The sequence below is a fragment of the Globicephala melas genome, chromosome 19 (genome assembly GCF_963455315.2).
Source record: "Globicephala melas chromosome 19, mGloMel1.2, whole genome shotgun sequence".
Classification (NCBI taxonomy): domain Eukaryota; kingdom Metazoa; phylum Chordata; class Mammalia; order Artiodactyla; family Delphinidae; genus Globicephala; species Globicephala melas.
Genome location: NC_083332.1, coordinates 60,355,590 through 60,371,403, shown reverse-complemented (window position 1 = coordinate 60,371,403; position 15,814 = coordinate 60,355,590). Strand labels below are relative to the sequence as shown.

The following is a 15,814-nucleotide window of genomic DNA, read 5'->3' as shown; positions in this document are numbered from 1 at the left end:
TTCCCCATCCCCAGTTAGGGACCTGGGCGGGTGGAGGCTCCGCTCCGGGCACAGCCAGGAGGAGAGAGAGTGTCGCGAACTCAGTCCTGCCCTAACTGCCTCTGACCCAAAGTGCCAGGGGTCACTGCTCGCGGCCCATTGGTCAGACCTAATCACCTGGCCCCAGCCTACCTGGGAGGGGGAAGGGGAATACACGCACTCCTCTGTGTGCTCAGGAAAAGAAGACACAACGGAGTGGCTTCTGCCGCCACCCGTCGTAGGATGCTCCTGTTTAATTTCTGCTCACTCCCTGGCCCAGACCGAAGTGCCTCTGGCCCCTGGATTTCAGGTTTCTCCCCAGTTTTGCCCTGGGCACGTAGCATGGGGCCCTGCTGAGGGCCCATGAAGGTTTGCGAAGGATCCGCGTGGAGCACAAGCCCAGTCAGGACCCACGGCCAGCTGCTCCCAGCGGACACCTGAGGCCCTGGGTGGTGCCCTGGTTTCTCAAATGCTCTGCACTGTGTGCCGACAGCAATCGGTCGTTTCTTCACCCGTCTACCCTCCGCTTCCACGTCACTGGAAAACGTCGAGGACCTATGGAAAATCCTAAACACACTCCGTCTGTCTTGTCTGTTTTCCATTTCGTGTTTGTGCTGTTTTTTGTACGATAAATAAGGTAAAAGCAAAGAGATAAACAGCGTGAGGTTTAAAGGGTTTTTAATGAATGAACAATACCTAACTGTTCTGAGAATGTGAATCCTTAGTTTACATTGATAGTTGGAAAACACAGCATTTGGACGGCAGCCAGTTTTCCAGGGTGAATAAACACCTCGAGAGGGACAAATATTTTTCACAGACCATCAGTGAAACAGAGGCTCAAATATTTAAAAGTAAATACATAAAAAGGGAAGAAATAAAGAAAAGGCAAGGTGATCCTGCTGACCTTCAGTTTCCAAATGAGCTAAAAAACAAGTTTTCATAGTTATGTTTACTGCTTCCAAAGAAACAAAACCTTTTATTTTAACTCCTCTGTGCCACTGCTCCCACAGTGAGTTTTTCTAAAATGTCTGGAGATTGGACGAGGGTCTGCACTCTTCAGGCCTCAGTTTCCTCACCCGTGAAACGGAGACAATTATAATTCGCCATTCACAGGGTAATTATGAGAACTAAAGAGGTTAATGTATGCAAAGGGCTTAGACCGGGGCCTGGCACCTGTGAGTTCCATATACGTGTTAGTCATCACCACCATCATCGTCATCTCCGTCACTATCACCACTGACATTACTATCACCATTGCCATTATCACCACCTTATCATTATCATCACCACCATTACCACCATCATCACCATCACTATCACCATCACTATCACCACTAACATTATTACCACCATCCCCAGTATCACCATCGTTATCATCATCACCACCATCACTATCACCACTGACATTATTATCACCATCGCCATTATCACCATCTTATGATTATCATCACCAGTCTCATTACCACCACCACCATCATCACCATCGTCACCCGTCTCACTACCATCATCATCGTCATTATCAACAGTTACAAACCGCATCTGATGGAGGCAGTGAAAGTAGCTATCAGGGACCCATCCCCCGGTTGATATCAGACAGTGACCATCCAGTGGGACGTAAGTGTGACTGTTGAGCATAGACCTAAAATATGAGTATATTGCTGTTCTCCTGGCTTCGCCCCAGTGAGGCACAGAACGCATGTCCACACACTTCATACACCCACACACTCGACCCCCTTCTGAAAATCCTCTGTACCACTTCTGCTCCGCTGTGAGGATGGCGACATAAAGGCAGCTGCTAGGCTGGGCAGTTCTCAAGAATTCACGCAGTAGCAGAATGCCTCTTCTCGATCCACCATTGCCAGGCTTGCAGAAGCACATGCTCCAAACTGTCAACAGTGGCCGCCCCCAGGAGCAGCATTAGAAATAGGGTGCCCGCAGGTCCGTAGTTTGTGCCTGGTTTCCCCCTGGTGTCATTACTCATAGCATGGCCGGCTGGCGTTAAATATTGGCTACCGAGCAGGAAGCTGGACAGCCCCACCCCCAGCTACTTGTGTCATGACGGTCCGACTAGTGGTGGTGAGAAACTGAATCACTCCTATGGGAGACGTAACACGCAGAGGCCTTCTCCCAGGACGCGGTCCCATTTTCTGGGGAGTGTAAGGCAAGGCTTGCACAGGAGCACTTGGGCCGGCTCCGTCTGCTTGGTGCCTCTATCCGGTGATATCTCTCCACGTGGGAGCGGAAAGAAATGAACCCAGGAACCATGTCCAGGAATGAATCGCTGTGTCTGCAACTTTATACTCATTAGAGTTTTAATAAACTCCTGCTTGTTTTTATAGGGATTTTTTTCCACCACCTTTGAACTACCTTAAAACAATGAAGTGCCCTCTTCATGCAGGTTGGCCCAGTGGGAAGACTGACCTTATTTCGATTCTCCTACTGAGAGTGACGACTCAGCCTCAAGCGTCAGGGCTGCCGTGATCGCATGAGACACGGAGTTCAGCCTCTGCAGTGACCCCTGGAAGAGGAAGCAACTGGACGTTTCCTCTGCACATTGTCTTGTGCAAAGATACAAGTAAGGGATATTTGTATTGGTTTGTTTTTTCTTCTTTGAATGCCAGAAAAACTTGCTAAGTTTAAGGAAAAATGGAGGAAAAAACCTGCATTATTAAGTTTTAATGGATAATCATGTTCAAACCAAAGACCCGTGTCTGCCCCGTGGCCGTGACCGTCCTCACACCGAAAGGCCTGAGCACACTTTGGGGGCACAGATTTCAGATAAGCAGCTCTCGTGCTTAACACCAGAGGATGCTCCCTGTTACCTGAGCAGTGGCTCCCTACCTGGTGCACCTTGGCATCACCTGTGCGCTCGCTGTTCCCTGGAACGCTCTTCCCGTCTCTTCCCTGAGGTTTGGCTTCGGGAATGTCTAGAGACAGTGATCGTGCTAATCGTCCTGTGTGGTGCTCTGCTCATCACCTGTTTTTCCTGCTTGTTTACTTGTTGACTTTCTGTTTTTTCCCACCTGGAGGGTAAACTCCACGAGGGCAGGGACTCAACATTGTAGTTTCGTTTCTGAATGAATGAATGATAGATTATAATGTACAATGCTCCTGTTCTTAAAGGCACAGTGCTCCGTGCGTCGCAGGAGAGCAGGCTGGGTGGTCTCCAAGTCCCCTTCTGTTTTTTTGATCCCAACGGTCAGGTCCAAGTCTCATTTAAAACCTCCTTTCTCTCCTCCTGGATGGAATCCACAGTACCAATCTCAAATCCGCTTCCCTCAGAAAACCTCTCCTAGGCCTCTCCCCGTGCCCGCTCTGATCCTGCGTCCAGTGAGCAAGCATACACGGAGCGCCAGCTGCATGCCTGCACCGCACTTGGCTGGAGGTTCAGCTGTGAACAGCATTGTCTCAGACACGCAGGCTGGCCCCCGTGGAACAGAGCACAGATGCAAGGAGCGAGGGGCTCACGGAGCTTTGTGGGTTAGGAATCTTCCCTCCCATCACTGGCTCCTGTTCTAGACTGAGTTAGGGTCTTCTGAGTGGTACCCAAAGCATCCTGGTACTAATTTTCCCAAGCCATTTCTTTGTGTTTAAGACACTGTCCTTCATTCCAACTGGAAGCCTACAGAGCTGCTCCCAGGCCAGAAAGCTACTGTGTGGGGCTTTCTCTACTTCAGATAAAAGTCCTGCTGCCTGAATAGTCAACAGTTCCATCCAGCTCAAGGGAAAGGAAGATTGTTGAGACACAGCTGCCTTCACAGGGGAGCTGACAAGCAGGTGGCAGGTAGATGTTTTGGAGGGAAGGGCCCAGTTAACAAGATGAGGGAGGAAACATCCCTGTTGTTATTTCTTCTTAGATTCATAGTCCATTTAACCAAGGGTGCTGACGGGGAGTATTTGGATAGAAATATTAGATGCTCCGAAATCAATGCCTAATACCCTGCCAGAGGGACCCAGCTTCTGACCATGGTGCACACTCATACCCACACACATACACACTCACACACACCTTTACAAGCTCTCACAGACTCACACACATACCCCTACACTCATTCATACACTTATACAAACTCTTGTGCGCACACACATGCACACACTGCAAGAGATATAATCGACCCGAGTCACCCCCCATCTTTTTTCAATTTCTAAAAAGCTACATTTACCAAAATAAGTAAAACATGTGAGGTGTGGGCTCCACCTTGTTGAAGGACTGGGTTTTATTGGTCAACTGGTAAATCAAAACACATGGAAAAGTGCTACATTTAGGAACATACTGCGACTGTATTACCCCCTCGTTTTACTGGTTCATCCCTAATCGGAACCAGCTGGCAATAAAGAAGCCAGTTCATGGGAATCCACCCTTTGTTGAAAGCGGGGCCGGGGGGATGCTGGAGGCCGATGAGCACGATGAAAACAGCTGTAATTGACTCACGAGGTCAGGCTCTGGGTAGAACTCGGGGACAGAGGTGACACTACAGCTGGTGCATAAAATGCCGGGCTCCCGGTTGCCTATAACTGTGTACAGAGGAGGCAGAGAGAAAGGCGCCGTTTATGAGCCTTCTCTCACTGTCTGCTCCCGCTGACCTGACTCAGGCTTGCTCTAGAATCTCACAATTACTCCGGGATGCTTGTTGACATTAATCACCATAATGGTAACGATGGCACTCGTGATGGTGATTATGATGATGTTGATGGTGATGGTGATGGAGATGATGATGGTGATGGTGGTCATGACGGTGCTGATGAAGATGGTGATGATGGTGACGGTGGCAGCAGTCAGAAACTTCAGACAGGCTCCTCAAAGCATGTGGAGCATCTCTACATCAAAGCGCTGCAATGTTAATTATGTGAGCCTTGTAACCTTGACAACATTAATTGAACAACTTTCCATTTTCCTTGTGTTTTATCTGTTTTAAACACTTTTTCCCCCAAACAAGGAAACTGGCATCTGAATTCTAGAAATGGAACATACACACATGCCACCCCAACTCCCCTTCCTGTCACTAATCAGCTCAGTGGCTCCACCCTTTGGAAAATTGTGATGCATTAGGAGGGTCTGTGGGATATTTTTAGCACCTGACACCATCCCATTTCTTCCTCTCTCTGCAGTGTGGTGTGATGTGTACCTTGTTTAATCACCATACTTTAATTTTATAGACAGACTTTTTTATAAGTCTGCTAATATTTTGAGATCTGCAGAGGGCTCAGCATCAGAGCTGGGACTGTCCGCCTAGACCTGGGCCAGGGCACACTGTACACACGAGCTGCCCTTGCTCCTGGGCCCAGGGCAGGCCTTAGTGACACTCTCACACAGAATCTGAAGCTAGCGTCTCATTTCTTCTCGACACAGGATGTCTGGGATTCAGTACCGATTGCTGGAAGTTGGCGAGATGAAATTGATCTATCATCCCTGGAGATGTTGTAATAAAAATAACACCAGGTCTTTTCATTTCAAACTTAATCCCTTGGCTTCCACTGGCCCCATAGTGAAAGTAAGGGGCTGAGTAGAGTGCACTGCGTTTCTAAATCATGAACGTAGAAAGATTTAACCATTTTGGTGGTCAACACTCTGTACCCTGCTCATTCAATCCATTTAGGAGAACTGCTGTTTGGAATCATACGGTGGATTAACCTCTTGGCTGTAAAAAGGGTGAAGTCGTATGCACGGACAGGCCTTGAGGCCCCCGTGTCTGCCCTGCTCCCAGCTCCCAGCCCCCAGCCGAGGAGAACACTGTCCCCAGAGCACTGCCCCTCCCTGGCATTGGCTACACACCACTTTGCCGTTGGAATGTAAGCTTCCTGAGGGCAGAGACTTAATCTGCCTCATTCCCTGCCACCCTTCCTTGCCTTGGACAGTGCCTGGTGTGTAGAAGATGCTCAATATATTTATAGAATCAGTGAATGAATGAATGGGACTTCCAGATTTCTGAGTCCTGGATAGAAGGGTGGGATTCTCTCAGGGAATTCGTCCCCCAGCAGTGCCCCACCGGCCGACTCCTTGCATGTGGAGAGAACAGCCAGGTGGGGAAGCCCCAGCCTGTATTTCCAATAAGAAGTACGTGATTTTTCTCGTATTCACTTTTGTAACCAAGGGGAGCCCCTTCTGCTGAGTCACCCTGCTGGTGGGCGAGCAGCTGTGGAAACCAGCGCACCCAGTGACTGCGGGATGCACTTCCCGTCACACGTGCGGCCTGCGTCCGTGAAGAGGAGACCTGAGGGTTCACGAGCGAGTACCTGGGGTCTGACTTGTTCTCTTCGTGGCATTTTCCTCTCTGCTGGGCGAAGCTAAGACCGGGTTGGAGCTCCTACCTCACGAGTCAGACCTCTTTGCTTTTCCTGGCTCCACCTTTGGCACAGTCTCTGGACCCGACTCCATGCCAACCTGGAAAGGGGGGCACAGAGCTTGTGTCTTGGAGGCAACACGACAGGGGCGTAAGGGCCTCAGGGTTGCAGAGGGAAGAACAGAGGCTCACTTGGGTGCAGACACGCCTCTGGCTGGTGAACAACCACACTGGACCTCTTTACAATCTACTTGGAAAGCCTTTCCAAGAGGCCTGAGAAGGAAGTTTCCTTGGTGTGTGTGTGATGGATTCCAAAGCTATGAACTTGCCTTGTTGAATGTTCTCTGAAGTGACATGGACTGTGTTCTCTCGATGAAAAGGACATGCTGGAGAATTTCCTTCGAGGGAATTCCTTAGAGGATTCAAGTTGGAGGGGGAAATTTAGAGGGAAAATGGGTCCCCCCCCAGGAATTCTAATGAATGAAAACCATCTTTCCCACACCCCCCAGTCCTACTCGAGCTTGCAGAGCTATCACATGGATCACTACAAAGAACTCGGGCCATAATTCTGGAGTGAATTGCAGGACTGGGAGATTTTCCTCGCCTTCAGAAAAGACGCAGCCACTCTTCCCTTATCCCTGGGCTTCCCTCCAGATACACCATTTAATATTGTGTTCCTCACAGGGACTGTGGGACCATGGACCCAGCTTGTGAAGGCCCTCGGTGGGGAAGGCAGGGCCATAGTGATGTTAGACACCATAAACCCAAGTCACGTTTTGAACGTCAAAAGGAGTCCTAATACCCAAGTACCTCCCCTACTTTCTTCCTAAGAGAACTCAGATTTTATGCGAAGGGGCAAGGTGCCCAGCTGAAAGACCACCGTGTCCAGCTCTCCTCCTCACCGTGGGGTCCAGTACCGCCCCCATCATCCCCGCCATTAACATCGTGGGGCTGATGGAGCATACATACGCAGTGCTGAAGTAGCCTCCAGTCACCCTTCGGCACCGAAACTGGCGTAGGAGCACCCATGGCTGAGAGTGTCAGCAGTGGGGTCTGGGCTCAAATCCCAGCACAGCCAGGATGTGGAGCTGAGGACGGATTACTCTCTGGGCTTCAGTTGTTCCCTGTCTGCAAGATGAGAGTAACCCTAGCTCCTAACATACGGGTACTGGGAAGGTTAGGTGATCAGAGGGTGATGGTGGTGATGATGATGATGGTCTTAGCACCACGACCATTGCTAGGAATAACAAAGCAACTTCATCTGTGGTTGCAAGGGTCGAACGTTTCTGGCAGTCAGATGATATGTTTTCCACAGTGTGTCCTCACCCTAAATCGAGGAAGATGCTAAAGAGAAACCCATTGCCTGAGTCTGATCAGTGTGGGTCCAGGAAGCAAATGAAAGGAGAAGTCTGGTTGTTCTAGAAAGGAGTTGGGGCCATGGGAGCTGTGAGACATGCCAGCGCTCAGAGGATGTGGAGCCCCACCATCCACTTGGGTCGGTGCATCTCACCCAGCACATGACACGCGTGCACTGTCACCTGGCCACCCTTTCTCCTCAAACGCCCTTTGCCCTCTCTGCCAAATCACCCTCCAGGGTTAAAGTGGGAACAAGGGCATCAAGCTGTCACTCATGTCTAGATGGTGTTTCATTCAGTCCTCAAAATAAGTGTACAAAGTAGGCAAAGTAGGCACTATTACCTCCATTTCACAGGTGAGGAAAGTGAGGCTCAGAGAAGGGAATTCATTGCCCAAGGTCATCCAACAGATGATCAGTAGATGCTCCAGCCCCGTCTCCCCATTGGGCTCCTTGAGGCACCTTAGGGTTCCTTGGAACCCAGTTTGAAAATCATGGCCCTAGCCACTCTCTCATGGGCCTTCCCAGTCGGCCGTGTGGTTATTTATATGACTTTGGTCATCCTTTGTGGTCCTGAGGTGGTGAGGAGTGGATGGAATTCAGCGTGCACTGTACCCAGTGGGGCTCACCAGGTGCTCTGACAGCGAGGTGTTTTCTTTCCTAAATCTGGAAATGGCTCGTCTCCCCGACAGGCACCTTCTTGCCCACCCGCGAATACTGAGGCCTAAAAGTCTCCAATTAACAGGCCTCTGCAGACGCTGTGCACAGCAGAGTGGGCAGCTGCCTGGAGCCTGACGAGAACTTGCCGCTGGTGCATACGGAGGGGCAGCTTGGCTCCGTGTCCGTCACAGGAGCATCAACAGGAAACGGAGCTCGGGCCTCTGCTGTCCTCGGTGGGACAGGTCCCCGTTTCCCTCCAAGCCTGGCTCGGCTTCACCGATGGAATAGAAATGGAACGCGGGATATAATTACACTTGCCGCGTTAGCAGCTGAGAAGCTCACGTGTTTGCTTACATGTGCACAGAATGAAATCTCGGCTCACAAGCGGGGGTGTTAGGGTGATTATAGGGTTATTAAATGTGCGTTGGTGGAAGGTCTGGCAGCTCTCCGGTCCCAGGCATGGAGCTGGAAGTTGACTCAGAGTCCCAAGTGATGGCTCCACACTCGTCCATGTCTGTTAGTCGTGATGGCCCGTCTGCCTGAAGGAGGAGGTCCCTTCCCGAGGCAGGAGGGTGCCGAGGAGATACTGGCAAGGTGCCGGTGGGGGGTGGTGCTCGGGCTCCCCCTGTGCCCCAGTGCAGGGGGAGCTGGGAATTGACCAAACCAGAGACTTCAAAGCAGGGTCCTGGGCAACCTTCCAGGTCGCGCTAAGTACTGGAGGTTCAGGAGGAGATCGGAAGGTGCGCGCACAGAAGGCAGCTGGACCCAACGTTCTGACTGTGCCCTGACTCACCAAAGTCCATGCTTTGAGAGGGGAGGGCAGTGGGACAGACGGCATTTATCTGAGCTGTCATCGCGTTAGCGCACTGGTTACCACACCTCCGTGAGCTTGAGAAGCACCTGGGAAGCTATTTATACAATGTGCGTCCATCTTCCAACTCGATACCGGCGTGCTCCTCTCTCCAAGGCTCCGAGTCATTGGCACTGCAAAGGGGTTCAGGAATCTACACGTTCACAACACCTGGCCTTTCTGACGTGGCTGTGAATGAGTCACAGTTTGGGAGGCAAGTTCTAGAGCAGTGGTTGCACACTCCAGCCCGCTCAGGATACCTGGGAGGCTGTGTTAGAGCACAGCCCCTCCCTGCAGCTTACGATGCAGCAGTTCACGGACAGAGCTCCAGAATCTGAACTAACACATTCTTGGGCGAGGCCTTGCTGCTGCTACTGGAACCCCACTTTGAGAACTATTCTTTTCCTGTCTTGGAGAAAAAAAATCAGCTTGGTCATCTCGATGTCTCTAAGGAGGGGAAACCATGCCTTACTCACCTTTTATTCCCTAGCATGGCAGGCTCACCCTTGGCTAATTAATTCACCTTGAGATCTTTTAGAATGTTCCAGTGATGTTCTTTTTCTTTTTATTGAGATGTGTTTGATGTACGATATTATACAAGTTTCAGGCGTACAACATAGTGATTCACAATTTTTACGAATACACTCCACTTATAGTTATTATAAAATATTGGCTGTATTCCCTGTGCTATACAATATATCCTTGTAGCTTACTTATTTTATACATAGGAGTTTACATCTCTTGATCCCATACCCCTAGCTTGCCCCTCCCCTTTACCTCTCCCCACTGGTAACCACTAGTTTGTTCTCTATATCCATGAGTCTGTTTCCTTGTTATATTCACTAGTTTGTTTTATTTTTTAAGATTCCACATGTAAGTGATATCATACAGCATTTGTTTTTCTCTTTCTGGCTTGCTGCACTTAGTACGATAATCTCTAGTTGCGTCCGTGTTGCTGCAAATGGCATTATTTCGTTCTTTTTTATGGCCGAGTAGTATTCCATTGCATATATGTACTGCACCTTCTTTATCCATTCATCTGTCAATGGACACTTAGGTTGTTTCCATGGCTTGGCTATCGTGAATAGTGCTGCTATGAACATGTGCACTGGGGTGCATGTATCATTTTGGGTTAGTGTTTTTGTTTTCTTCAGGTAAATACCCAGGAATGGAATTGCTAGGTCATATGGTAGTTCTGTTTTTAGTTTTTGGAGGAACCCTGATGATGTTCTAATTGGGGGTGGGGTCCTGGCAAGCTGCCCTCCCCCAGGTGCAGCCAGAGCTGAGCACCACCTTAGCACAGAGCAGGCAACCAATTTCCATTTCCACGTTAGGATTTGTCGAGTGCCCAAAGTATGCTTTCGTTCAATAATTACCAAGTGCCTGTTGTCTTCCAAATGCTGTGTCAGACTCAGTGGGGACAGAAGAAAAAGGTGTCTGTCCAGGTCTCAAGCAGCTCGTAGCCCACTGGAGGCGACAGGTGTGCAGTCACAGGTAGGAGCTGCAATCGAAGGACGTGCAGGTGCTGCAGGGCCACAGAGCAGAGGAGTTGGGGCAGGGTGTGAAAAACTTCCAAAGGAAGGCAGAATCTGGTCTGGGTCTTAACAAATGGCAAGGGAGAAGGCAAGAACGCTCACTCCAGGCTGATGGGACAGCCTTCTGGTGCCGCGTCCTGAGTCCTCACGTAGCAGTCAGGGAAGTCTTAGCGGGTCGGTGTGGCTGGAGGATGGAGCGTTGGGGCAGGAGTGATGGAGGACAAGGAATGGGAAGTCACTGAGGAACGCAACATTTAGAAATGAGTTGCCTTTGGAGCATCAGATTGCAATTCATTTTCCCCAATTGAGAGGTGGAGGCTTGGCCATCAGCCCCTTGCAGCCCCATGGTGGGATGGGTTCTCACCCCTCCCAGTGGGAAAACACAGACCTTTGAGTTTGCGTTCCTTTAAAAAGCATTGATTCTAATTTTTTCCTACGTGCTTTTGGTGCCAGGGTTCGTGCTAGAGCCCCAGCACCCATCTCCTTCCAGGAACGAGCGGGACGGCAGGGTGGGGGACGGGACTGCTTGCTGGGGCCGTCAGCTCCTGGTCCGGACCCTGCTAGTCGTTCCTGGTTCGCTTCTCACTGCTGCGCCTGTAGAGTGAAGGTGGGCAGAAAACCCGAAGACCAATGGAACCCTGACCTTAGAAAGTTGTCTCCTGCTGAACCAATGAGCCAGTGGAGACAAAACAGGAAGGACAACCTGAAGACCCCGCGGCCCCCATGGCTCCCTCTGTCAGCCAGCCTCCCCTCCTGCGGTGCACTCTCACCCAGCCCAGCGCTACAGATCCCCATCCCTGGCATCCTGGGACAAGGCCAGGACACCGCAGAGCAAGGTGCCAGCACCTACCGTCAGCCTCCAGCTAAGAGAGAGCTTCCCGGGTCTCCAGTCCCTGAAGAGAAATTGGTTTATTCAACAGTGTTTTGGAAATTAAAGCCAGGGCCTCACTCTCGTATTTGGCCAGTCGGATGGGAAAAGTCAGACCTGAAAGAAGGAACGGGGACATCTTGGGTGTGGGGCTGTCGGGGGCCTGGCTCGGGATAGAACAGCTGAGCCAAGCCTTGCTGGTCCGCTCCACTCCTGAACCCCGAATGCTGGAGCAGGGGTGCTGGATGGTGTGCCAGGGTGGTACCCCCATCTGCCAGGAGGAAGTGCTGAGAGGGGTGGGGCAGGGGGTCAGCACAATGATGGGAGCTGTGGGTTTGACTGTGGCTGGGATGACTGTGTAATGTACTGTCCAGGCAGAAGGGCAGCTACTGGTCATTCCGCTGGGACGTGGGTGTAAACCAGGGCTGTCCAGGGCTCTGGTGTGGAGGCGGTATGGAAAGCCAGCCCACGAGACGGAGTTGAAGGAACTAGGGATGTTTAGGCAGAGAGGATGAATTGGGGGAGGCATAAAGCCTGCATTTTCTAGACTCAGAGTTCCTGACATGAAGTCCTGGCTCCATCACTAACCATCTGTGTGACCTCAAGCAAGCGCCTTGATTTCTTCATCAGGACTGGATAGTCGTGCCTGCCTCACTGGGCTGCTGGCCAGAGGAGTTAGGATACTAGAAGCCTGGTGTTTATTCGGTGCTCAGTGGGTTTGGTGGCTGTAGCCGTTACTGGTGTTCCTTGCAGTGGCCCCGGGCACTTCCCTCAACCGCCCTAGTCCACGGTCTCCCCTGCTAGGAGGCAAGAAAATCTTCTTTCCTAGTTATTGCTCAGAATAATCAGGATGAACAAATGGGACAACTGATGCGGAAGCTTGGAAAACTGTGCATGATCCAGACTGTGTGAAGAGCGGACCCACGAGAAGGAACCAGAATAAAGTGCTCCTAGGATGTGGCCCCTCGGTGGAGAAACTTCATCTCTGATGGGAGATTCAGATGACGTACCCAGACATAAATAGAACCAGTCGTCCCATTCTTTGGGTTGGGTAGCAGTGCCATAAATAAGCAAAGGATCTTTTTGTCATCCCAGCATCGATTACTTCCTGTACTGGTATTACCTCCTCTGCCCCTTTTCGTCTGTGAGCTTGGGTGGGTTTGATCCTCATCTCCTGGCTCCAGGCCTGGCCAATCAGAACATTCTGCTACTTGGGCCACAGTCATTGGTGCCAAGACTGGCACGAGGTCCCAGCAGGCCAGTAGGACTCAGTTCCAGGGCTTTGGTTAGAGCTGTTAGCAGCGGGAGGACAGCTTTTCCACCAAGGTTTCTGAGAAGGTGGGTCTTAGGCCTGCAGCTGCCATCTCGCTCACCCTGAAAATGGAAGCCGCACAGAGGAAAGCAGAGCTGAGAGCCGACGAGGTCCGAACGGGAGACCGCTTCCTTTGTTTGAGTCCTTGGATTCAGCCCTACCGAATCCCAAAAGCGGAGTTTTCAGTTAGGCAAACCAACGTTCCTTTTCTTGCGTAGGTAAGTTTCTGTCACTTACAACCAATAGCACTTTGAATAATAGATGCAGCTGATGATAAGAAGTACGGATACGGAGCGAAGGATTCCTAAGCAGACCTTGGGTCGGAGATGGGCCGTTGATCCTGTGTCTTTTGGCCTTCAGGAGCATTCCCTGCCCTCCCCATCCTGCTTTGTCTTACGGGCGGGCCGCCATCTGCAGGCCGCCTTCCCAGACTTCTGCGTTGGCTGACTTCCAGCCAGTTCAGCCAGCGAGGGCGCTGGGGGACAGTCAGAGGCAGGAGGAGGGGAGAAGCCAGGGGGGTTCCCTTCTCCCTCCCTGCCTCGGGCGACGTCTCCAGCAACGGCTGTCTCCTCGCCCTCCTCCATGGCTCCTGCTTCTGCTGGGTGACCCACCCCTCCATCCCCAGCCTCGTGATGCTGGAGGCCTACTGCTCTTGTTCAGCTACGGGTCGCCTCACTGTCCCCTGGTTGGCTTCTTAGCAGTCCCATCACTTGTGCAGCCAATTCCCTGTATTAAATTCTCTCTGTTTTCAATATTCAGAGCTTTCCCTCCTCTCCTGATTGGAGCCTAACTGACACAGATGGCAAATAGGTTTCCTCTTGTGTCCAGCAGTAAGAGAGCACAGGGACATTCAAGGAACTAAAATAAGTTCAGAGTTCTTGGGGGTGAGTGGTGAGGGTGGGGCTGGACCAGGCAGGGCCTTGTGAACCACATGGACGAGCGTGGCTGTGATCTGAGGGAAGCGGGAGCCCCTGGTGCACTTTAAGAAGGATTAGGGGTGGTGTGGCGTGGTGAGTAGGGGAGGGGTGAGACTCCCACGCCCCAGCAGACTCTGGGACACATCCCGAAATGAGGACTTGGCTTCTACAGGCCAACACGTGCCAGGGGCCCAGAGAAATGTGATCTGAAACTTCCAGGAGCTGCTTCTCTCTGACTCACATATTTCAAAGGCCAATCTCTTTGGGGGCTCTCCTTGCCCAAGTGAAACGGAATACTGTATTAGGACTTGGGTGTAGAGGGGAGGGGACTCCAGGAGCCAGCGAGGCGGAGTGGGCCGGGGGGCTTCAGCGAAGCCGGCAACAAAGAGCCCAGTGACCCAGAGAAGCCTGAAGCAGCCCAGACATGAAAGGAATATGCTGGAAAAATTAACTCAGTGTTTGCTTTGGGAACCAGTCTGACGGCTCTTAATCCAGTGGGTGTGTGCGCGTTGCAGCTCACGGGACGCCCCCAGATCCCGGCGGGGCAACAAAGGGCCGTTTGTGATGTTTCCATCTGCACCACGGAGGGTGCCTGCCGCCTGGCCCAGGCCCCGGGCTCTGAGCAGTGGTCCTGCCGTCGGGGGCTCCAGCCTCCCCTGGCGGCCGGCTCCTGGCTGGCTGCTTGCTGACTTTTCCTTCTCTTCCCACCTTGGTGTTCCCACTTTAGAAAGACGAATGGCATGGAGAAGTCGCCAAGCCCCAAGCCCCAAGGCTGGATTGCATGGAGGGTTTGTTTCTTGAAAGCGCATCTGTCAGAGGGAGCAGACAAGAAGTACGGCCTTGACTCCTGGAAGGCGGGTCTGGGGCACGGAGGGCCGGCGAACCTTGCAGGGATGCGGGACCCCCTCCTCCGTGAAGTAGTTTGGTGGAATCATAATGTCACACATAGGCGGACAGTTCTCAGACCGGAATTTGATTAGATGTGCTTGAAAGGAAATCATGTTTTAAATTCCTTTCCTCCTGTTTTAACTAGGCCAGCCCCAGGGATAGGGACACCTTGGCCAAAATTCATAGATAAACAAAAGAAGTCCCTTCTTAGATTTTTGAGCTTCCTAAGAGCTCAGCTCCTGCCATTCCAGGGGGAGTTAAATGGCTCTCAAGGGTACCGTTGACCACTGTGGTTTTGCATTACCGACTGGATTTAGAAGTGACCCCTCTCTCCATGTTGACCCACAGACGTCCTGTCTACAGAGCCATCACCCATGTGGTCCAGTCTCGGGACAGTGCAGTCATCAGAGAAGCCGAGTCCGGCAACCAGAGCAAAGTTAAAAATAACCCAAGTTGCTAACTTGCATCTGTCAACCACTGTGAAGGGCATCAGTGGACCAAAGCAAACGATTTTCAAATATCCTTTTGCTATTCCGTCCAGTCCCCTCACACGTCGCAGCTGCTCCCCAATTCTCTCCTAAAACAGAAGCAAGACCCGCCCCTCTTTTCTTTTGTGACAGAAATGAGAACCTGGGAAGTCAGGATCCTCTGTGGTGGTGAGGCCAGCTGAATGCAGAACCCCCTCCATCGGTGGGGGCGGGGGGCAGTCTAGCCAGGGGAATGTCATCCCAGGTCCTCTCTGTCCCCATTTCTGAAGGAGGGTGTGGGCGTACGAACACTCCTGCCTGTGCTCCCTTCCCCCAGGACGCTCTTCTATGCCGCCACCATCCGTGGTGGACCCTCAACCCAACCCTTCAATCTGACATCCCCTGTGACCTTTTGGTCTCTCATCTCTGGCCCAGCAGGACATTCCCTGGTCCCCACACCCCGAGTCCTCCTTCCATCCCCCTCAGCAAGTGTGTGCACAGGTTCCAGTCCTTCCTTCCTGCTCAGGGCCTGGATGTTTCTGTCACGGAGACACCGCACCAGCCCCCGGGCTTCCTTTGTGTCGAGCAAGAAGGAACTCTTGGTTTACTTAAGCCACTTTCATTTCAGGGCTTTATCACCAGCAGCTGAGCACAGTTCTAACTG

General features: G+C 51.6%; 1 protein-coding gene across 1 annotated transcript in view; it reads left to right on the top strand.

The window, feature by feature from the left end:
* Nucleotides 1–15,814, top strand: part of C19H16orf95 (chromosome 19 C16orf95 homolog) — a 521,908-nt gene that overhangs the window by 331,279 nt on the left and 174,815 nt on the right. Inside the window, 1 exon segment of the mRNA XM_060289339.1 lies at nt 2,417–2,593. The gene's annotated coding sequence lies outside the window, so the exon portion shown is untranslated.